Source organism: Polypterus senegalus, chromosome 2 (assembly GCF_016835505.1).
Source record: "Polypterus senegalus isolate Bchr_013 chromosome 2, ASM1683550v1, whole genome shotgun sequence".
Classification (NCBI taxonomy): domain Eukaryota; kingdom Metazoa; phylum Chordata; class Cladistia; order Polypteriformes; family Polypteridae; genus Polypterus; species Polypterus senegalus.
In genome coordinates this window covers 47,445,227-47,469,389 of record NC_053155.1, presented here as the reverse complement: position 1 = coordinate 47,469,389, position 24,163 = coordinate 47,445,227, and positions in this window count along the sequence as shown.

Genomic DNA, 24,163 nt, shown 5'->3' with positions numbered 1-24,163 from the left:
TGAATAAAATAAAAATGGAGGTTGGACCCTGAGCGCCACCAACAACAAGCCTGGTCCTTATGGGCAATGGTAGGGCATTGGCTACGCCATTTGAAAACACGCCCTACCAAATAATAGAGCAGGTAGCTTGCTATCTGCTCCTGGAAGCGCTTCCCGTGGCTTCACCCAGCCGGTTTGGGGCGGCGTTTAAGAACATGTCTGAGCTCATAGAGCTTATGGAGACGCAGAGGGCGGCCTCACACTCTGGGGAGCAGAACCGCCCCTCATGTCAAACCCAGCCGGGTATGTTCCAAGACCTAGCCCCTCCCTGTACAATCCGGAGCTCAGATGGCGTCCAGCGGCGCGCGCGCAAAACCGCTTGGGGCAAGGAGGAATGCAGGTGGAGGGCGAGGAGGGTTGGTGTGCTCGCTAATCCGCTGGCGGTCCCACATACTGGCGTGGTGATCGCCAACGGACACAAGACCACAGGTTTGTTCGACCGCAGCAACATTTCCATTGTTGCCCGCTTTGTGCAACCGCAACAGTGGCTAAAATTTAAGACCGGTATAACCTGTGTCCACGGAGACATCCGCTGGTACAGGTCCGCCGCTGTGTCATCAGTTACGGAGGGTCAGTTCAGAACTCACCGTAGCGTCCTACCTGATCCTCCACACCCGGTGATACTAGGGCGGACTGGTCTAAAATCAAAAGCGTGAGACACATACCACTCCGGGGTTAATTTGGGCCTCGTTATGGACGGAGATAACCCGTCTCAAGCTGCCTCCACGCCGTGTAATCAGCCGGCAGAGAGAGCGGCGTCGCCTGACTGACGTGGCAACTCCGGCCGCCGCTGGCTAACACGCCATCCACCAACGCGCCGCGGAGCGGGAGAAACCACGCCCATTGAGGTCGACGCTGACCCTCTCTCCGTGTTGCGGTTCCAATTTAAAGAAACGCCGGCTTCTTTTAGAAGGGAGCAATGGAATGATGACTCCCTGAAGTTTGTAAAAAATGCAGTGGTCCTTGTCAATGGCCAGCGCACTAATCAGTCGATGCCACAGGGCCCCTACTTTGTGCTAGATAATGACCTCCTTTACCGTGTAGCAATGCATGACGGGCAGGAGACGAGGCTGCTGCTGGTGCCGCGTCCCTTCCGGCGGCAGGTCTCGGGGCTAGCACACGCCCACCTCCTAGGTGGCCACCTGGGCACCGAAAAAACTCTGGAGCGGATCAAGCTCCGTTTCTACTGGCCAGGAATTAATGAGGAGGTTCGCCGCTTTGGCGCTTCCTGCCCGGAGTGTCAACTGCGACAAATTCCTAGGAGGGACCGTGCTCCTCGTTCCTATTCCACTGATTGACGTTCCTTCTACAGAATCGGGGTCGACCTGGTGGGACCCCTGGAGCCCTCAGCCCGAGGACACAAGTACATTTTAGTCCTCGTGGATTACGCTACACGATACCCGAAGCTGTTCCGCTGCGCCAGCTACCTCTAAAGCCATCGCACGGGAATTACTAGGGTATTCGCGTGGGGATCCCCAAAGAAGTCTTGACAGACCAGGGGACCCCTTCACCTCGGAAACGTTCAAGGAGACTGCCAGATTACTGAAAATAAAGCATTTAAAGACCTCGTGTATCATCCTCAAACCGACGGATTAGTAGAGAGGTTTAATCAAACTCTCAAGCAAATGCTGCGTAAGGTGGTCAGCGAGGATGGAAGGAACTGGGATCAGCTCCTCCCCTCGTCCTTTTGCCTATCGGAAGTCCCACAAGCCTCCACGGGTTCTCCCCTTTGAACTACTGTACGGGCGACAACCTCGGGCATATTAGATATTTTGAAAGAAGGCTGGGAAGAAGAGGCTCTTCCCTCCACAAACATACTGGAGTATATCGCGCAGTTACGCGATAGATTTGGAAAGATTCGCCTGTCCTTAAAAGTCACATGGAGGAGGCTCAAGCAGCACAGGCCCGGTACTACAACCGCGCACGCCTCTTCGGGAGTTCCGCCCGGAGATCGGGTCATGGTCCTAGTGCCTACCTCCCACTCTAAATTGCTTGCCCACTGGCAGGGCCCCTACGGTTAAGGAGAGGAAGGGACTGGTCGACTATTTGGTGAGTCAACCCAATCGCCGGCCAAAGGAGCGGGTTTATCATGTGAACCTGCTGAAACCGTGGAAGGACAGGGACCCCGATCCCTCCTCCGCCAGCCCCGCCACTCTTCGCCACACACACGACCTTAACTTCGCACGGACTTAAGTCCCAGACAGCGGCAGGAGCTGGAAACAGTTATCCGGACCGCTCGGGAGGTAGTCAGTGAGAACCCGGAAGGACCTCTCTGATTGAGCACAACATCGTGACAGAGCCCGGGTTGTTGTCCGAGAACGCCTGTATCGCCTTCCCGAGGCAAAAAGGCTGAAGTGGAGCTTGAGATCAAGCGCATGCTGGAGCTAGGTGTGATTGAGGAAAGTTATAGTCCCTGGTCCAGCCCCATTGTGCTCGCCGGTAAGCCTGACGGAAGTTGGAGGTTCTGCAATGACTTCCGCCGGCTTAATCAAGTCTCCCAATTTGATGCTTATCCAATGCCACGCTGCGGGCGACCTCCTCGAGAGGCTTGGACAGGCTCAATACCTGACCACACTTGACATGACGAAAGGGTACTGGCAGGTTCCTTTAACGGACTCCGAAGGTAAAACGCGCTTAGTACCCCTAGCGGACACTGGCAGTATCGTGTCCTTCCATTTGGGTTACACGGGCTCCAGCAACCTTTCAGCGCCTGGTGGACAAAGTGCTTCGCCTCATAACTCATACAGTGCTGCCTACCTGGATGACGTGGTCATCTATTCCAGCACATGGAAGGAACACCTACAGCATGTCCAAGCGGTATTACGGACACTTGGTGAGGCCGGGCTCGGATTAATCCCAGAAATGCTTCTTGGATTAAGCGAGGCCAAATATTTAGGCTACCTGGTGGGTCGGGTACCGTAAGGCCACAGTGCTCCAAAATTGATGCCATTCTGAAATGGCCCGTCCATGAACCAAGCGGCAGGTCCAAGCCTTTCGGTTAGCCGGGTACTACCGCCGGTTTGTACCTCGGTTTTCGAGAGAGCGGCGCCTTGACTGATTTAACAAAGAAGAGGGCCCGAACATTGTGGCATGGACTGAAAAACAGGCGCTGCATTTGGTGACTTAAAGCAGGCCCTTACGCCCACACCTGTTTTGATGGCACCTAACTTTTCTTTGCCTTTCATCCTCCAGACGGACGCCGACACAGGCCTGGGCGCCGTGCTGAGCCAAAGCGCCGATGGTGTGGAGCACCCCATCATGTTCCTGAGCCGGAAACTGTTGGACCGGGAGACCAGGTATGCTGCGGTGGAGAGGGAGGCTCTGGCGATTAAATGGGCGATTACTCAGCTGAGGTACTACCTGTTGGGCCGGGAATTCACCCTTGTCACGGACCATGCACCCTACAGTGGATGGCCCTCCCCAAGGAGTCGAATCCGCGGGTCACCCGGTGGTTTCTTGACCTGCAGCCGCATAAGTTTTGCTCGCTCATCGCCGGGCGCTCCACGCCAACGCTGATGCCTTTCTCGGTTCACGACCTCTCGGTTAGGTCGCCCGACCCCGGGTCTGGGCTAAGGGGGCCTTGTCACACACGCGCATGGGAGGCAGCTAAAGGGCTTGAGTGAAGGCAGTTCGAGGCATGCCGGGGTGTGGCAGAGTGCACTGACTCTTTTTCTCCTTTGCCTGTAGACCATCCCCGGGGGATTTCACCTGGATCTCCTGACATCACTTCCGGGACTGAGCCAATGGAACTCGGCCACACCAGCTCCAGTCCCTCTGATGTCACCTCCGGCTACGAGCCAATGGTGGAAGACCACGTGCCAGATCCATACGACCTCACTTCCTGTCTCCCCCTTTAAAACCTGCCCCCTTTCCTTTGTTTCCTCAGTCTTGTTTTGGACTCGGTTGTATGCACTTCAGTGCTCTGTATTTCTACAAGAAAAACGACTTTGCAGCCAGGATACCACAATATACGGGTGGCTGCCCCAACTCTTTATCTGTCCATGTCTCGTTCTTGTGACACCAGTCATAAGCTGGCCACTATCACACAGAGATGCAGCTTCTTGCTCTACATTAAATATTGAATTTCACTATTTTACTTCTTATAAACTGTGGCATTTTGTTTTGAACTGACAGAAAAACTCAAAATGACAGATGTCCTCAAATGAAAATCAGACCAGTACATAATAGTGGTCAGCACAAAAGAACAGGCCTCAAGTACCCAAATCAGTCTGGCCTTAAGAAGCAGACCGAATGACAAAAAGTAGGGAAGGCTTTACATTTGACCTAATAATGTCATGCACTGCACATCTCCAGTTCACAGCCTACCAATAGCTTGGTTACGACGAAACATAACACACAAAGGAGCAGCACCCATAATTCAAACAAAAATGGCATGACTGGAAGAACGTATTTCATTTTTAACATTGTTACTGAAAGGTCACTAGATAAAAAAAAAAATGTAACCACTGAATTCCTTGGCCTCCCAAAACCCCCAAACAATGTCCTGTTGATTATTAAAAGCCAAAGAATGACTACAAAAATGAAAACATGTCAGATCGTGACAGCAACCAGCAAAAAGCTGTAGAACTTGAAGGTCAGAACAAACAATACAAATAAACTCAAAACAAGGAATACAAATAAACTGAAAAAAAACCCCAAATATATAATCCTGAAGTCAGATACTGTAGAATGGTGAAGGCCAAAAAATCATTTAGGATTAACATTACACGAAAGCTGACGCACACAATCAAAGTAGCAACAACAACGTGAATTATAATTAATTGTCATTACCATAAGCCAAAATGAAAGCTGAACCAACTAATTAGAAACTCAAACAATATTGCTGAAAAGCACTAAATGATTAGATGATCACAGCAGAGAGACAAGGGGCTAAGGACAAATAACACAGCAAAGAGCTGCAGTAGAGGCCAGTTCTTAAATGCCTCACATAGCCACATCAGTGGCCCCATTGCCTTAACAGTGAAATTAAACAAGAAATACTGAAAAATAGTCACACGAAAGGAAACTGAAATGGAAGAAAAAAGAAAAAATGGAAAAGAACATAGCAAGAGAAGGACTTTTACAAAAAAGAGCAGATTATTCAATCCGTAAGGCCCATTTGGATACCTAATAACTAAGCTGTCCTAATATCTCAATCAGATTCTTCTTAAAGGTTGTCAAAGTTTCTGCTTCAGCTCCACAATCTCTATAGTTTGAGTCCCACAACTCTTTGTGTAAAGATTCAGTCCCAAATGCACATCCTCTTCATTTCCACTGGTGTCCTCATGTATGACATCAAACGTTAGGTTGAAAGAATTCTTCTGAATCTATTACATCGACGCCTTTGAGGTTTTTGAAGACCTGAATTAGGTCCCCACACAGTCTCCTCTGCTGGATTCTAAACAGGTTTAATTCTCTGAGTCTGCCAGAGTTGACATGTCCTTAAGCCCTGGGATGCAGTAGGTAGGTCTCTTCTGCACAGCATCAAGTGCTGTAATGTCTTTCTTGTAGTGTACTCTTTAATTTCTAAATGGAAGCCTACTACTTGTTCCCTAGATCCAGTGCCAACAAAACTAGTGAAAAGTGCAATGGATGTTCTTGCAGAGCCTATTCTAAACATTATCAATAGTTCATTATTACATGGCACAGTACCTGATGCACTAACAGTGTCAGTCATTAAACCATTGCTTAAAAAGTCAGAACTAGACCCACACATACTAAATAATTATAGGCGTATTTCAAATTTACCGTTTCTCTCAAAAATACTAGAAAAAGTAGTCGCCAGTCAGCTTCAGTCACACCTTACGCATTACAATTTATTTGAGAAATTCCAGTCTGGTTTTCACACTGGTCATAGTACAGAAACGGCACCAACGCGGGTTGTAAATGACATTCTGATATCCTCTGGTGAAAGAAACTCCACTGTAATTATGTTATTAGACTTAAGTGCAGCATTTGATACCATTGACCATTCTATTTTACTGCACAGGCTAGAAAACGATGTTGGGCTTACAGGCCCCATGCTCGCTTGGTTTAGTTCTTATTTATCAAATCAATTCTAATATGTACAGAAATGTGTTGACAGCACTCCATCATTATACACAGAAGTTCAATATGGTGTCCCGCAGGGCTCAGTACTGGGACCTTTACTGTTTTCACTTTACATGCTTCCACTGGGATCTCTCATTAGGAAACATAATGTTAATTTTCACTCGTATGCAGATAACATCCAGTTATACCTTTCATTTAAATCAAATGAAGTTTCTCTGATGTTGTCTCTAGTTTTGTTAGCGAATTAAAGGAGTGGATGAATGAGAACTACTTTTCTTTAAATACAGATAAAGCAGAGATGTTAATTTTTGGAGGGAATGACGCTGATCACAATATTTTGTCATCATTTAACTCAGTTGGAATCCCAATTAATTTTACTGAATCAGCCCGCAATCTAGGAGTTATTTTTGACACTAACATGTCATTTAAACACATACTACAAAGTTGTCCAAATCATATTTCTTACATTTTAAAAATGTTAGGAAATTAAGGCGCTTTCTAAATAAACAGGATTCTGAGAAATTAATTCATGTATTTATCTCTAGTAGGATTGAATGCTGCAATGCGGTTTTTACTGGCTGTTCAAACTGTTCTCTCTACAGCCTCCAGTTAATCCAAAATGCGGCTGCAAGAATTATTACAAGAACAAGAAAATATGAACACATAACTTCAGTTCTTAAATCCTTACATTGGCTCCTGGTTAAGTTTAGGGCAGATTTCAAAATCCTCCTTTTAACATATAAAGCATTAAATGGCCAAGGTCCGACTTACCTGTCTGAATTTATCATTACTTACAAACCTGAGCGCACATTAAGATCTCAAGATGCCAGTCTGCTTATGATTCCAAGGATTTATAAAATAATAGTGGGAGGTCAAGCTTTTAGTTACAGGGCCCCTAAATTGTGGAATGGTCTGCCTGCTTCTATAAGAGATGCCCCTTCGGTCTCAGCTTTTAAATCCCGGCTGAAGACTCACTACTTCAGTTTAGCATATCCTGACTAGAGCTGCTGATTAACTGTACAGACTGCATCTCTGTTGTTAGTCATTAGCACTGCCTAAGGTGAAGTCATCCCTGATGGAGGATCGCAGGAATCATGGGAAAGAGGGATCCTTTCATTGGATTGGCTGGCCCAGCACTGTTTTTAGTCATGATATGGCCAATTGGGGGAGGCAGCTTGATGAATGAGGTCTCCAGGACTCTAAAAATATCTAAATATTATTATATGATATCATCTACTGTTAAATTCTGCTCTGTACTTCTAAAATGTTTATTTTTATGCTGTATTGAGGATTTGTTCTGTGTATTGTATTGTATTGACCCCCTTCTTTTGACACTGACTGCACGCCCAGCCTACCTGGAAAGGGGTCTCTCTTTGAACTGCCTTTCCCAAGGTTTCTTCCATTTTTTCCCTACAAGGTTTTTTGGGAGTTTTTCCTTGTCATCTCAGAGAGTCAAGGCTGGGGGGCTGTCAAGAGGCAGGGCCTGTTAAAGCCCATTGCGGCACTTCCTGTGTGATTTTGGGCTATATAAAAATAAACTGTAGTCACCAAAACTACACACAGTACTCGAGATGTGGTCTCACTGGGGCATTGCAGTGTCTGGAATCAGTAGTAGGAATACAATCAACCGGTTTGTTCCAGTTACTGGGAGATCACACTTGTTAGCCCTACTGGGAAATGCTTTGCCAAAGTGCACTGTATCAGAGAGCAGATGTTTAAATCTAGATGCTGCCAAGGAACACTGAAGCCACTGGCATATTTCAGATTTTGCAGGACATTGCAAATTCTGTTTATACAGATTTTGTGGAGCTTTAGAAGGCTTATGACCTTACCAAACTATACAATGTAGAGCGCTCTAGAAGAATACTGGTTTCATGGATGGCTGATGTATGATCCATCCATTTGCAGAATGAAAGTTGTGTCCATGTATTTACTCAGGCAGAAAATTGATAGAATGATATACAAGAACAGTAAACAGTGCTGTATAAGATTATCTAAATCAAACAAAACACACATTGACAGAATGTTTGTGAATTTCCCATTGTGGGAAGCTTAGCTTGTCTGTGACTTTGAAAAGTTGAGTTCATTCAAAGTGGGTGTAAGACTCCACCAATGGTGAGTTTAGTCTCCTCTCATCTTTGTGATTTTATTAAGAAAATGTAAAGATGAAACCTAGCCTTGTGCAATGCCCAGTTTGGGGACCTGAAGACTGAATCTCTGTTGTTTATGAATGAAGCTGATGTATTATTGACTTCATGTGATTGTGACTTGTAGTGCACACTGGAGCACACTGTGCTCCAAACATGGAAGGGAACAGAATCAGCAAATCTTAGGTCCTCGTCATCTACTGGAAAAGAATGCCTTGTTCTTATCAAGAGAGGGGAAAGCAGTTGCTCATAATGTTGTGTGTGGGCATTAGCATTTATGAAACTGACCAACAGATCAGTGTAATCGATTAGATTAGATTAGATTAAACTGGTTTAGATTCACCTTTATTGTCATTGTACAAGTATAACAAAATGCAATTAACATTTAACCAGAAAATGTAAATAGTAGAGTAAGGTGCAATAGACAATGAGTGCAAATAGCACATTAAAGTGCAATTGATAGTAAAGTGCAATAAGGCTGCATAGAAATGTGAATATAGATCAATATGATATTTGAATTTAAAGGTAGTAGTATATACTGTACAAGGAAGATGATACAGATATGAATACTGATTAGTAAGTACCGATACATAATATGAATAAATATATATTGTCACGCACGCGCATTTCAGAGGCAGTCAACAATCCCGCGGGTGAGAAAAATATTGCGAGACGAAGGGCTACAGAAGGGTGCTAACCTCTCTCTCTCTCTTCCTGCAGAAACAAAGACGAGAAGTAAACGTCCATACCGCAGAGCCAAAATGGCCGACTTGTCCTTCCGTCCTCTCCCGGATGACATCATGTTCAAGTTATGATGTCACTTCCTCTTCTTAATTTCCTGTAGCCATCTTTAGTTCTGTATAAATACCCCTATGTTTGCAATGTTACTTTGTCCAATGTTTTGGTTGATCCATATTTTGAGAAAACTTTATTTTGACCAGTCCACAGGACATTATACGGTGCAGTTCCCCAAAACTTTGTTCAACTGGCTGTCGTACTTATTTATTCTACAATATATATATATATATATATATATATATATATATATATATATATATATATATATATATATATATATATATATATATATATATATATATATATATATATATATACTGCTCAAAAGAATTAAAGGAACACTTTTTAATCAGAGTATAGCATAAAGTCAATGAAACTTATGGGATATTAATCTGGTCAGTTAAGTAGCACAGGGGGTTGTTAATCAGTTTCAGCTGCTGTGGTGTTAATGAAATTAACAACAGATGCACTAGAGGGGCAACAATGAGATGACCCCCAAAACAGGAATGGTTTAACAGGTGGAGGCCACTGACATTTTTCCCTCCTCATCTTTTCTGACTGTTTCTTCACTAGTTTTGCATTTGGCTACAGTCAGTGTCACTACTGGTAGCATGAGGCGATACCTGGACCCTACAGAGGTTGCACAGGTAGTCCAACTTCTCCAGGATGGCACATCAATATGTGTCATTGCCAGAAGGTTTGCTGTGTCTCCCTGCACAGTCTCAAGGGCATGGAGGAGATTCTAGGAGACAAGCAGTTACTCTAGGAGAGCTGGAGAGGGCCATAGAAGGTCCATAACCCATCAGCAGGACCAGTATCTGCTCCTTTGGGCAAGGAGGAACAGGATGAGCACTGCCAGAGCCCTACAAAATGACCTCCAACAGGCCACTGGTGTGAATGTCTCTGACCAAACAACCAGAAAGACTTCATGAGGGTGACCCAAGGGCCCCATGTCCTAAAATGGGCCCTGAGCTCACTGCCCAGCAGCCTGCAGCTCGATTGGCATTCGCCATAGAATACCAGAATTGGCAGGTGCGCCACTAGTGCCCTGTGCTTTTTACAGATGAGAGCAGGTTCACCCTGAGCACGTGACAGAAGTGAAAGGGTCTGGAGAAGCCATGGAGAATATTATGCTGCCTGTAACATCATTCAGCATGAGCAGTTTGGTGGTGGGTTAATGATTGTCTGGGGAGGCATATCCATGGAGGGTCACACAGACCGCTACAGGCTTGACAAAGGCACCTTGGCTGCCATTAGGTATCAGGATGAAATCCTTGGACCCATTGTCAGACCCTATGCTGGTACAGTGGCTCCTGGTGCACAACAATTCCTGGCCTCATGTGGTGAGAGTATGCAGGCAGTTCCTGGAGGATGAAGGAATTAATACCATTGACTGGCCACCACACTTTCCTGACCTAAATCCAATAGAACACCTCTGGGTCATTATGTTTTGGTCCATCCAATGCCACCAGGTTGCACCTCAGACTGTCCAGGAGCTCAGTGATGCCCTGGTCCAGATCTGGGAGGAGATCCCCCACAACACCATCTGTCATCTCATTGGAAGCATGCACCGATGTTGTCAGGCATGTATACAAGAACACAGGGGCCATACAAAGTGCTGCATAATTTTGAGTTGCTGCAATTAAATTTTGGCAAAATGGACTAGCCTGCCACATAATTTTTTCACTCTGATTTTTGGGGCATCTTTGAATTCAGAGCTCTGTAGGTTGATCATTTTCATTTCCATCAAACGATGTGGCATCCTTTCGTTCCTAACACATTACCCAGTCTATATCAGTATAGATATCCAGGAGGATTTCTTTTTCCCATTGAGATCTGATGTGTTTTCAAAGTGTTCCTTTCATTTTTGAGCAGTTTATATATATATATATATATATATATATATATATATATATATATATATATATATATATATATAATATTTTTAAGTGCAGAATAGATATATGTAAACAGATAAAAATATGCATAGAGCGCAGCCAGAAGTAATTAATATTTAGAAAAGTCAGCTACTAAGTGGTAAGGATTGAGAGTTCAGAAGCTTGCTGGTGTAGGACTGAAGTCTCCTGTAATTCCACCCTTATGGGTAGGAGGATAAACAGTCCATGGCTGGGACGTGAGGCATCCTTGATGATACTGTGAGTCTATCACAGACACTGTATAAGCTGCAGGTCAGCAATAGTCAGCAGCAAGATGCTGATGATGTGCTGGCAAGTTTTCAGCACCCTTTGCAGGGCCATATAAAGGGACAGAGTCATGGGTGAAGAGGGAGTAGAAGAGTGGGCTGAGATCTCACAATGGTACATCTATTAAAGATTATAATTCTTAATAAAATAAAAGTAGGAGGTCAAGCTTTTAGCTTCAGTGTGTCCAAAACTGTGGAATGATCTGACTGCTTATATAAAATATGCTCCATCAGTCTCAGCTTTTAAATCCAGCCTGAATACTCATGACTTTAGTGTAGATGCTGATTAGCTGGTCTTATTGTATCTCTTTTTGTCAGTCATTTATGCAAAAACATAACTTTAAAATATTTACTAAACCTCCTCTCTTCTATTTCTCTTCTTTGTACCCTGTTGTGGCAGTTGCCTTTATTCTCTTGCCCATTAGAAAGACAAATGGTATACTGCAAGCTTTGGAATCTAATAATAAGATGATTCAGTCATCTTATTAGACTGCACAACACATCTACAAAACTGCAGCCCCTAATCCAAAGCATGGGATGTCCAGCTAGCAGGTTCAGATCTCCAGGATTCTGGCCATGTCTGATCTAACTGACTGTATACTTCACAGAGGTTTATTTCCAATAGGGATGCTGCTGACTGGAGTTTTTGTTTTCCTCTCTTCATTTGTCAAGTTGCCATATCTTAAAAATAAAATTAATGGATCTTTAGTTTTAAGATCCTTTCATGTTCATCAGTTTAAAATTGCTTTGTGATATGTGCATGAAAATACTGGAACACAGAGCTGATCACTTTTTTTTCTCTTTAACATTTATAAGTGTTTTTATTTAATGACAAGACTACCATCGGCAGTTCTAAAGACTGCTACTTTCAACATGGGGGCAACATGAGGGCAATTTGCTGCAGCTCCTTATACAAGATCATCCTTTCTCTATGCTGTGAATGCTCTATCAGAGTCCTGCTGATACTTTTGAAAGTGCATAAAGCATGCGGTAGTCTGATTTTCATGGGGATGTGAACTTTTCACTACACGTGGTCCCTTCAAGGTGTTTTTTAGCCGATGCGTGTGTGCCCAGTATAGGGAAGGCCTACGTCATATGCGTTTTTGACACAGATCCTTTTATAAACAATGTGCAAACTCCAGTGTGGCCAGAGGTGATTTTCATTTTTCAATAAAAAGATAGATAGATAGATACTTTATTAATCCCAAGGGGAAATTCACATACTCCAGCAGCAGCATACTGATAAAGAACAATGTTAAATTAAAGAGTAATAAAAATACAGGTAAAACAGACAATAACTTTGTATAATGTCAACGTTTACCAAAGCTCCCCCCGGGTGGAACTGAAGAGTCGCATAGTGTGGGGGGAACGATCTCCTCAGTCTGTCAGTGGAGCAGGACAGTGACAGCAGTCTGTCACTGAAGCTGCTCCTCTGTCTGGAGATGATCCTGTTCAGTGGATGCAGTAGATTCTCCATGATTGACAGGAGCCTGCTCAGCGCCCGTTGCTCTGCCACAGATGTCAGACTGTCCAGATCCATGCCTACAATAGAGCCTGCCTTCCCCACCAGTTTGTCCAGGCATGAGGTGTCCTTCTTCTTTATGCTGCCTTTCCAGCACACCACTGCATAGAAGAGGGTGCTCGCCACAACTGTCTGATAGAACTTCTGCAGCATCTTATTGCAGATGTTGAAAGACGCCAGCCTTCTAAGGAAGTATAGTCAGATCTGTCCTTTCTTACACAGAGCATCAGTGTTGGCAGTCCAGTCCAGTTTATCATCCAGCTGCACTCCCAGGCATTTATAGGTCTGCACCCTCTGCACACAGTCACCTCTGATGATCACGGGGTCCAGGAGGGGCCTGGGTCTCCTAAAATCCACCACCAGCTCCTTGTTTTTGCTGGTGTTCAGGTGTAAGTGGTTTGAGTCGTACCATTTAACAAAGTCCTTGATTAGGTTCCTATACTCCTCCTCATGCCCACTCCTGATGCAGACCTGGGTTCGCTTCCCTGGTCCTCCCTGCGTGGAGTTTGCATGTTCTCCCCGTGTCTGCGTGGGTTTCCTCCGGGTGCTCCGGTTTCCTCCCACAATCCAAAGACATGCAGGTTAGGTGCATTGGTGATCCTAAATTGTCCCTGGTCTGTGCTTGGTGTGTGTGTGTATGTGCCCTGCGGTGAGCTGGCGCCCTGCCCGGGGTTTGTTTCCTGCCTTGCACCCTGTTTTGGCTGGGATTGGCTCCAGCAGACCCCCGTGACCCTGTAGTTAAGATATAGTGGGTTGGATAATGGATGGATGTATATAGGCTGAACAGGACCAGAGAAAGTACAGTCCCCTGCGGCGCTCCTGTGTTGCTGACCACAATGTTAGACCTGCAGTAGTAGTGTAGTACTGTTAATGTGACCTGAAATTCTTTTTTACTGTGTTATACAAGTTAACCTAACATATTTAAGATGCTTTGCTGTATTTGTTAATCTTGTCACAGTGGAGGCTCCATCAGTCTTTATGTAATTAAGGATGTTCGATTTTAATTCATTGTTAATGGTGACTCGAATATTTTTTATTTACAGAGCACTTTCCCTATCAGTGCTTTAGCCACATGCCATTACTTGTACGCAATGGAGTACACCGAGCACACAATGGAGGATTTATAACTCTTGACTGGCCTGGGAGTATATGGGAATTTTTCAAGAGGATTTATAATTCCTAGGTATATTGGGGTCCGAGCTGGCCCATGTGGCATATTGTTACTGTGACCATCACCAGGAAAAGTGGAGTGAGAGTGAGTGAGTTAATGGCTGATGTGCTTTGTTCATCACCACAATTTTGCTACAGAAATACAGAATACTATGTCTTAACATTAAAATTGTTTCCAGCGTTACAGAGTCCAAGATCAAAGGGAAAATGTTCATAGCATGTATAGCATTATAAAAAGAATACAGTAATACCCTTTGTGGTACAAGTACCACAATGCAGCTGTCTTTTCACCCTGAAGTTCACCCATTTTTCTGCTTTAGTGTTTTTTATCTTTTCAAACACGCCCAGAAATAGTTCCACCCAATTGGACTGTGACACATTTACAAATGTTAGTGTCATTGTAACAATTATTTTTTAAAGAAGAACTTCAGTGACTCTTTGAGAATTTCTAATGAGCAGGTATTCCGCTCCTCTCACTTTCCTCAATCAGAATCCGTACCTTTTGACGACAGCATGATAAATAGTTTTGCCAATTAAACGGTTTCTTGCATTCCAGAAAAGGCCCACTCGAAAAGAAAGCTGTATGTGAGGAATTTACTGCTGTGAAAACAGATGACTATCATGGAGCTCATAAAATGCATGCATTTCAGAAAAGGAGTCGAATTGCAACACTTGAGCATTTTTCGAAGGAGAGGAAGTGGCATGCACATAGGAGGCCCAGCGTGCTGTATATACACAACAGTTCACTTCCATGTGCATGCCAGGTCCAAATCTTGGATCTGGAGATTGAGAATTGTTATTGAAGGGAAAAATAGCATTATGTGCCTGCTACTTGTAAGAAATACAGAGAGCAAAAGAGCTCTAACAAATAAGACTCAATGACTGTGCTTCTGATACAGATGTGAGCAACACTGGAGCACCAAAAGGATCAGTCCTGTCTGCTTTACTTCTCACTCTGTACACTTCTGACTATAATATAACACCAGGTCATGTCACTTGCAGAAATTCTAAGATGATTCTGAACTTACGGGGTGTATTGATAAAGGGGATGAGACAAAGCATAGGAGTCATGTGGAGAACTTTGTTTCTTATTGCAAAGAAAAATGTCTGCATCTTAACATCAGCAAAACCAAGGAACTGGTTATTGACTTTCACCACACCAAAGAGTCATTTCTAGAGAGGCCCACCAAATTAATAAGCTAAATAAAACGGCAAACTTAGTTATGAGACACACTTTGGACCTCCTGGAAGTCGTAGTGAAGGAAAGAATTAAAACAAAACTGTAGGCCATTATGAACAATGCTGCACACCCTCTCTAACGCACTGACACTGTGGACTTTCAGCCAATGAAGTATTCAGCAAAAGTGTGTCAAGAAACGCTACGGGGGCTCCTTTATACCAAAAGCAATATGTCTGCATAATGCCTAACTAGGACTGTCACTACCAAGTCAGATTTTTTCTTTTGTCTGTAGTTTTTTTCAAGTTTCTTACTTGATGGTCATTCCGGTGTGTGTTCAGACCAAAGTGTGTGTTTTTATTTATTTAAAAAGCTTTTGTAAAGAGCCAAATTTCCCCCTGGGGACAAATAAAGCCCTATCTATCTATCTATCTATCTATCTATCTATCTATCTATCTATCTATCTATCTATCTTGTCTACTATACCATCTATCCATCTATCTATCTATCTATCTATCTATTTAAAACTTCACTAGAGCCAAATTATTCAAGGAAATTAGTAAAAATACTCTTTTAAAGTACTAAAGCACATCATAACTGGGAGGTTACACTTTATGCACGGAGTTTCACTCACACATTTAAAAATCTCATTATCTAGGTACTAATACTTAATTATTACTTACAAGTTACCCAGATAAGCCAGTTAAGCCCCAGGAAAACACGAACAGCTTTATATCCTCCCTTTTAAACACTTAAGACCCCCAAACCCTATACTGTGTATAATTTAAAATAAAGACATTACCCTCCTATACTTTATGACAAGGCCTAATCAGATTTCAGTTCTGGAATGAGGAACTTACATTTATTTTTGTCGGATTTCTTAGTCATTTCATTTGACCTAAAACATTCAATACATGGACTGAACATTCAATTATGGTTATATTGAATGGAAATCATACAGACCTGCAAAGGAAGCAATAGTAAAAAAAAAAAAAAGTGTAAATATGAATTAAGCCCAAGAATTAACTCCTCTTTTTGAGTCGCAGGTTAAAGTTTCTGGCCCACCTTGACCAGTGGAGGATGAGCAACATCTGTTAGAGAACAGGCACAAAATCTGTGAGCCAGAGAGAGATGACTAAATTATAGAGGCAAGCAAATGTCAACATATAGAATTCTTAATGCTTAAAATAATATTTGTCTATCAAGGTAAATAGTCTGATTCCAGGATTGTGGGGGGAGAGTGAAGGAGTTCAATCATTTGAGTTTTAGCAAACAAACTAAAGAATGACAGGAAAGGAATATTTCAGTGAAGGGAATTAATAGGTTTGTTGCCAACTTGTACTGTAAAATGAGTTTTTCAACAAGAACATGAGGTTATAAAAACGTATGAGTAGTAGTAGTAGTAGTGTCATAAATGGTCTGGACTTTTGTTTTTAATTTTTATTCATTTACTAGCTACAATTCTAGTCAAAAGTAGCAGAATAAATTTAAAAATATTAAAAATTTGATATCTTTTGCCTTACGTGTACCCTCAGCATTTGTCCTACACCTTTCTTTAGTATCCTCGTGTGTATCAGCCTCTGTTGCCCAGTGCTTCCTCTCTCAGTTGAGTTCCAGTAAAGCCTACCTCTCAGACTCTATTACTTCAAGGTGCCTTACTCGCCTCCTGTCAGATTTTTGATTACCATCAATGGTACTCAGGCCCACATGCTGTGCAAACATTATTCAACAACAAATTATTTCTTGTATAGTCCAAAATAACACAAGAAATGCCTCAATGGGCTTTAACTAGCCCTGTTTTTTGACAGCCCTAAGATGACAAGAAAATCTTCTCGAAAAAAAACCCTTGCAGAAACAATACTGGAAGAAATCTCAGTAAAGGCAATTCAGAAGGATATCCCTTCCAGAGAGGTTGGAAGTGCAATTGGTGTCAAAAAATGCAACACACAAAATAGAATCCAAGAAATCCTCTTTGTTCTTGCACAGCGCTTTTTCTTGTGTTTATTTGAATGGTTTAAACAGTTTTCAAGAGCAAATAAACCCTCAATGCCTTGATAATTAGCTTTCAGAGAAAACCTATCATCTTTGGGGGAGGAGCAAAAGCTTTAGATTCATCTCCGGTTTTAGGGTCCGCTGATACCGAAAACATCGATATCTCCATGATGGGTGTGTGTCTTGTCTGTGTTTCACAGTTTCTTGAGGACGGTCTAGAGCTAAAACGGCTGGAAGGAAAAATACCAAAGTCGAAACAAGCCTTTTATGAGATGACGATGTGCTGATTAATTTTTGAACCAAATCGTTCAAGAGAAAGAGTCACTCTAGAGGAACCTACAAATACCATAATCCTGCAATTAATTATGAATTCGTCTAATCAATTTCTATAGTAATGACCTATTTTATAATCAGAAAAATCATCATCAAAGCAGGAAATAATAACTGAAATATTATAGAATAGTTTGAGTAACTCGATTTCTAGAGCGTAAACTCTACTGATTCTTGTGTCCGATGTTTTTTTTCTTCTGCACAGTGTTGTAAATTATAAAAATAACTATATTTGATACTAAAAATACTTTTGGGCCAGCACACATGTGGAAGTGAAGCAAGGTTAGCAATGGTGCCACATGCCTTAAGGGACTTTGGTACAGACTTCTTTTCCTCCTTGCTCTTCTTCTCCATTTGCTTTTATGAAATTTGTGGTGATAAGTTTGTCCAATAAAGCAGATCAGGGCAAGATCTACATTGACCCTACTGTTAAACATACTTTTATTTATTGTATTGAATCTTCTCATTGCTATTTCACAATCTATCTATCTATCTATCTATCTATCTATCTATCTATCTATCTATCTATCTATCTATCTATCTATCTATCTATCTATCTATCTGTCTATCTATCTTAACAGATGCAATGCATGAATTGCCATGCAAGCTGGGATGCAGGGGGACCGTTACCCAGCCTGGATGCCATTATGGAAGTATGGTATAAATGGATAAACACCCTGGCCAGAATGGTTCCTATCCCTTTTCCAGTCAGGGAGAAGATATAACGGATGGGCCTGAGTAGACTGCCTGTAAGGAATAGTATCTCCCACAATATGATAGGTGGCAGTGCTTCTCTGGGATTGTGCCAATTTGGGCACCAACAGGGTTGCATGGGGATCATAATTCAAGAGTGTAGCCCCGTTGTGGTTTCTGGGTGCTGCCAGGAGTGGAGTCCCTTGTTTCATAATGTTTGGCCTGACCCAGAAGTACTTCCTGGGTGCAATGTTTTAGGGCTGGAATTATACCCCAGGTCCAGCATTAAAGAAGCTGCCTCACCTCACTCTTGATTCAATGTAGTTTGGAAGACAACTTAAAATAAACCTAAATAGGAGGTATTTTGCACCTGAGACTGGTGTCTATACAGTTGTGTCTGACCCTACAGGTCTATCTATCTATCTATCTATCTATCTATCTATCTATCTATCTATCTATCTATCTATCTATCTATCTATCTATCCCTAAAGAGAGAAGGATCAAATTTATGAAGGGAATTATTAGAGTGGATACCACCATACAATTTAAAATTGCTTTTCAAAAACAATGGAGGCACAGACCAAAGCTAAATACATTATGCACAAACATTAGATAATTTTTCTTTATACAGAGATGTACAAATAGAGTACATGGAAAACATGATTATGCTTTGCTGATATTAGAATAGGCGAATAGGCTGAATGGCCTGTTCTAATCAAACTTGCTTTTATTTGACATACAATGTAAAGGATCATCATGAGTAAACTTGTTATGGGCAGATTTTGCACAAATGAAAGAAAGTTCTTCCATAAGCACGTGGAAAAATTGCTAAGTAGTGTGGTGGACAGTAGTACTTTAGGGGATATTCAAAGTCTTGACTTGATGTTATTTTAGACCAACAAGGTAAACAGGAAAGACAAGCTTGTTGGCCTGACTGGCCAGTTCTGGTCACATTTTTCTAATGTTCTAAAGTAGAATCTAGAGTACTCAAAGAAGCTGGTTATTATAAGCAAAACCATAAACTCTTTTTTCTTATTGATACTATGAATTCCTAATCTCTTGAAATTAGCCAATAAAATATCACAGTATAAAATATTACAATGGCAGCATCCTGATAATTACAGGAAAATAAGATGAGCTTATTTCATTAATGTCAGCCTATATTTAGACAGGGAAGATAATACCTTAATAATACAGAGGCAGATCTTTAATTCAAAACTTTGGCGTTATAGAAATGCATTTACATTTGCTTATGATGTCAGCTGATAAGTATTCATTTTAAAAATATTTTTGCAAAAAGTGCATGTGTTTCATATGTTTTAAGCAAACAACTGGATATCTAACATACAAATTATGTGAGACAAGTAACATGAGATTTTTGTCTTTTTTCCCATGGATGGTTTTTACATTGCTTGGTGTTGTACACCACTGGTCACAATTGGTTTCTACTACATCAGACATTTTTTTTCCTCTTTTTTCTGCATGAAAATATGAGAATAGAATTTTTTTCAGCCACCAGTACAAACTATGTGGGGTAAGTAACATACAAAATATGTTTGGGTGCAGTATTCCTTTAATAATACATATTAAGAAAGGTTTATCATATCCTTTTACATTTTTTAAACAATTAAAAAAAATTTGAAAAGTGCACATTTTCTAGCGTTCATTACTAAATTTGGGTTCCCCAAATAATACATCATTCTTTATAACATTTTTGAATTTCTTTACCAATTTTTCAATAAATGTGCTTAGTAATTAAGGCTTTAGTTTTAAAAAAATGCAAAATTATATCACAAAAGAAACACCGGCCAAATGGCAATTAAAAATAATGTGTCATAATGTTACTAGAAAAAAAGGAATATTTTATACATGGTAGAACATGATTATTTAAAAATGTTCTAAGTGCAATATTTAATTTTAAGTTGTGTTATAAATATGTCGGTTAAGTTTAATGGTTGGGTTTCAACACACTACTTCTCCTCTAAAGAGCAGACAAAAACAAGTAGCTTATTCAAACACACTTAAGAAACATGACCAAGTGGTGCCCAGTGGTCTGCCTCACCGACAGCATCCTCTGGCCAGCATACATTTTTAGCCCAGCAGTTAGTGGGCAGTCAGCATTCTTCAGCAGACACTTTTCCTAAAGTGCAAGAATGTCGAGCTTCCATGGGAGATAAGAGGTATGAAATACATTACTTTAACAATTGATGAAAGGGGTTATTTTGTCCTCCACACTTCTGTGCATACGTGAAACAATTAAAAAGAACAAAGCAGCCCCACCAATAATAGCACATCACTATAATGACAGCTTGCAACCTTTTAAGAATGGAAAAGGTTTTTACTGTAGCCAGGCACTACTAATAAGGCTGCAAGTCGCACCTCTTTTGAAATTTGCTTGGTGCACAGCTCCACTGACAGTAAAATGGACCACTCCTTGTGCATTTTAGACACTCGTAATTCAGGTCCTCCAGAGTGACAGACAAGGAGTAAAGTGACTAATTTCATTGACAATGCACACAATTCACTACTATATGGCTGGAACGACAGTGATACTATCGTGGACAATCGCCACACTCACTTTGATAGTATTACAGCTCAGAAAAACCCTGACCTCTCCCTTAGGTCTACATGTAGATTTCACCATTCTGTTTATGGTGTAATACCCTGAGTCAGTTGATTTTTGTTATTAAAGGCTTTAAGCGTTAGGTGCTGGGTAAAAAAAAATTGCAATAAGCAAGATTCCACTCACTCTGATATATCTTAGACTAATGACTGTGAAATTTAAGAGCAATGCTTAATCACTTGGATATTATAATTAAATTCTACATTGTTTGCATATATAAATGTGGGAAGCAATGATTTACAAGTGCATTGTTTGGAAACACATTATTAGTTAATGTAGGCTGTGTGAAGAAATATACGTATTTTAGTTGTCTGTGAAGGGTTCAAATGTATTGTTTTGTGTGCAATCTATATTTTGTCTGTGTGCCTCATCTTTGTGGGAACATTGGAGTCTTAGATAATGTCTGTATTTTTCCTAAGTGTAATAAGCTCGCTTAGTGATAAAAGCTGCACACTGATTGGTCAGAACATTGGCCAAAAGAATAAGACTCCTGTGTTCTCTACTGTAGAATCATCCCCACCTAATTCACTGATTTCAGCACACTTCCTATATTATGTAGTGCTCTCCATTGGCGTTAAATACAACCCTCGTGAACCTTTGCTGCTGCAATGTCTCAGTTCTTACACATTGGTTTTGTAGAGTGTCAAAATATGTCATTATTAGTGACTACAGTTAAAATGGAGCCTAACATTCAGCTCATAATCGATCTAAAAGCTCATTCAGAATTATATGCCTTTAACACTACACTTAGTAAAGAGTAAAGGCAGGTCAATCCAAAAATTCAATTTGGACGAAAAGGATGGCTTAAACCATTTTAAAAAGTATCCGTATAAATATTGGAATAGCTTGACTCTTAACTAGACCATTTATTCTCATTTCTCTTGTCAAAATGTTCTAATATTATCATTAAAATTGCCAAGAAATATGCTAGTAAATTTCACTTTCGTTGTTGGAAAAGCTCAGTTCAGGGCATGTGCACACACATATTTAAAATGTTTTTTGATCTTAGATGCTTTTTGATCATTTGGCTCCCAAATAAGGTGTTTGGCTACTAGTGATCATACCATATTATGTAAAATAATACAATATTCTACCATGATTTTACTTTACTTATTGTGTTTTTACTTTACTGTATTTTTCTTGGTGCAAAATTGTATAATCACATTATTTCTTTGTGGGGCTCCTGAGTTTATACAGCATACAGTAATAGCAAGGAGAATTATGAGAAAAACTGAGCTAGATTTTCCATGGTCAGGAAATTTTCTATTATTTTTCCCAGTTTAATTAAAGAGTTTTGTCGTGTGAAAGTTTTGTTTCTACCCTACACTTGTAAACTTCATAATGACATCTTTCTCCAACCATTCTCTGATGAACACACTTATCTATGATTAACAACAGTAATGGGTTGTAAGGTTACGATGTACCTGTATAGAATACAAGCCATGAGAGGTTATTCTTAAGATACATAGCACACTACTCAGGCCTTTTCTCAAGTTCTGTGTATAGTTTTGGTCTCTATACCACAAAAGAGACATAGCAGCACTAGAGAAAGTCCAGAGAAGAGAGACTAGGCTGGTTTCTGGACTGAGAGGTATGGCTCATGTGGAGAGATTGAAAGAGTTCAGAGATTTTCATGGGCGATGGAGTTGAAAACCTCCCAATAGTAAAAGAGACTACTAAAGAGGTTCTGAGTGATTTGGAAATTGTAAAGGGAGAATTATTGCTTGGATTAAATAGACTGAAATCAAATAGATAATATTTGTCCTTGAGTGCATAAGGAAGTTAATCCGTATAACACTTGATGCATATATTTAAGAAATCACTGAGCACTGGGGAAATTCGGAAGGACTGTGAAAATTCTATCCTGATTTATTAAAATGGTGATCAGGCAAATCCAAGTAACTTTACGCCAGTAAGCTTAATGTGCATCACAGGTAAATTAAAGGAAAGAATTATTAAGGAAACAATTGAGCAACACATGGCAGGAACAAGAGTTTTACTTAATAGTCAGCATGGATTCAGAAGAGGGAGGTCATGTTTTAGCATGCTGGAATTCTATGATGAAGTAACAAAAGGATATGATCAAAGTGGTGAATACAATATTATTTATCTTGACCTTCATTTATTAAGGTCCCACATGACTGATTGGGCATTAAAATAAAATAAGTGAGAGTTCAAAGTGTTGTGTGTAGGTGGGTGCAAAATTGGCTCAGACACAGGAAGCAAAGAGTGATTGTGCGAGGAACCTCATCAGAATCAGAAGTTAAGAGTGGGGTCCCACAGGGGTCAGTGCTAGGTTCCATTGCTATGTTTAATATATATAAATGATTTGGATAGGAAATTTAATTAACAAACTGGTTAAGTTTGCAAATGATACCAAATTAAGTGGATTGTCAGATAATCTCGATTCCGTTGGACATAGGGACTAGGACAGCACACAAGTTTAGGCAGATTAATGACAGATGAAATTTAATGTAAGTAAATGTAATGTACAGTGGTACCTCGGTATACGTCCTTAACCCGTTCCAGATCCTTTGACTTATACCAAACAAGACGTATACCAAACAAATTTTTCCCATAAGAAATAAAGGAAAAATGATTAATCCGTTCCCATGAAAAAGAATCCTATTGTTATTGGCATATTATACATTGATGGGGTTGTATAAAATAATTTAAACACTGCTTAATACTAAAATACATAAATACAAAAGCAATTAGATGAAATAAATGAAAATTTAACCTCACTTTACTTTTTAATAACGTCTTTGTTTTTCACAATCGTAGATACCGTTGTTCTCAGCATACGGTATGCAGCAGCCATGTCCCGAATATGCATGCCACCTTCATACTTTTCAACAATCAATTCAAATTTATACAAAATAACACAAAATCACATGAAAATTCACATAGAGTTATAGCATGGGTTGTTCACTGAATGCAAGCAACTGGCATACTGACGCTCATGGGCAGTTGTGGCTTTGTCTTGAGAGAGGTAAACAAGGGTAGTGCGCAGTGTTCTAGCACGCGAGTTGTATTCCAAACAGAGGTCGTATACCAAGCAAAATTTTTTGCGTCCAAACAGGACGTATATCAAGTTGGAGTTATTGCAAAGCGGACGTATACCGAAGTACCACTGTATTTTATGTTGGAAGTTAAAATGTTAGGTTTGAATACACAAGGGGAAGTATGAAATTTGAAATTACACCTTATGAGAATAATTCAATCATAGTGGACTCGATACTATCAACTTCCAGACAGTGTTCACTAGCCATTAAGAAGGCCGACAGAATGTTAGGTTATATAGCATGATATGTGGAGTACAAGGACAAGGAGGTTATACTCAAGCTTCATAACGTACTGGTGAGGCCTCATCTGGAATTCTGTGTACAGTTTTGGTCTTCAGGCTACAAAAATGACA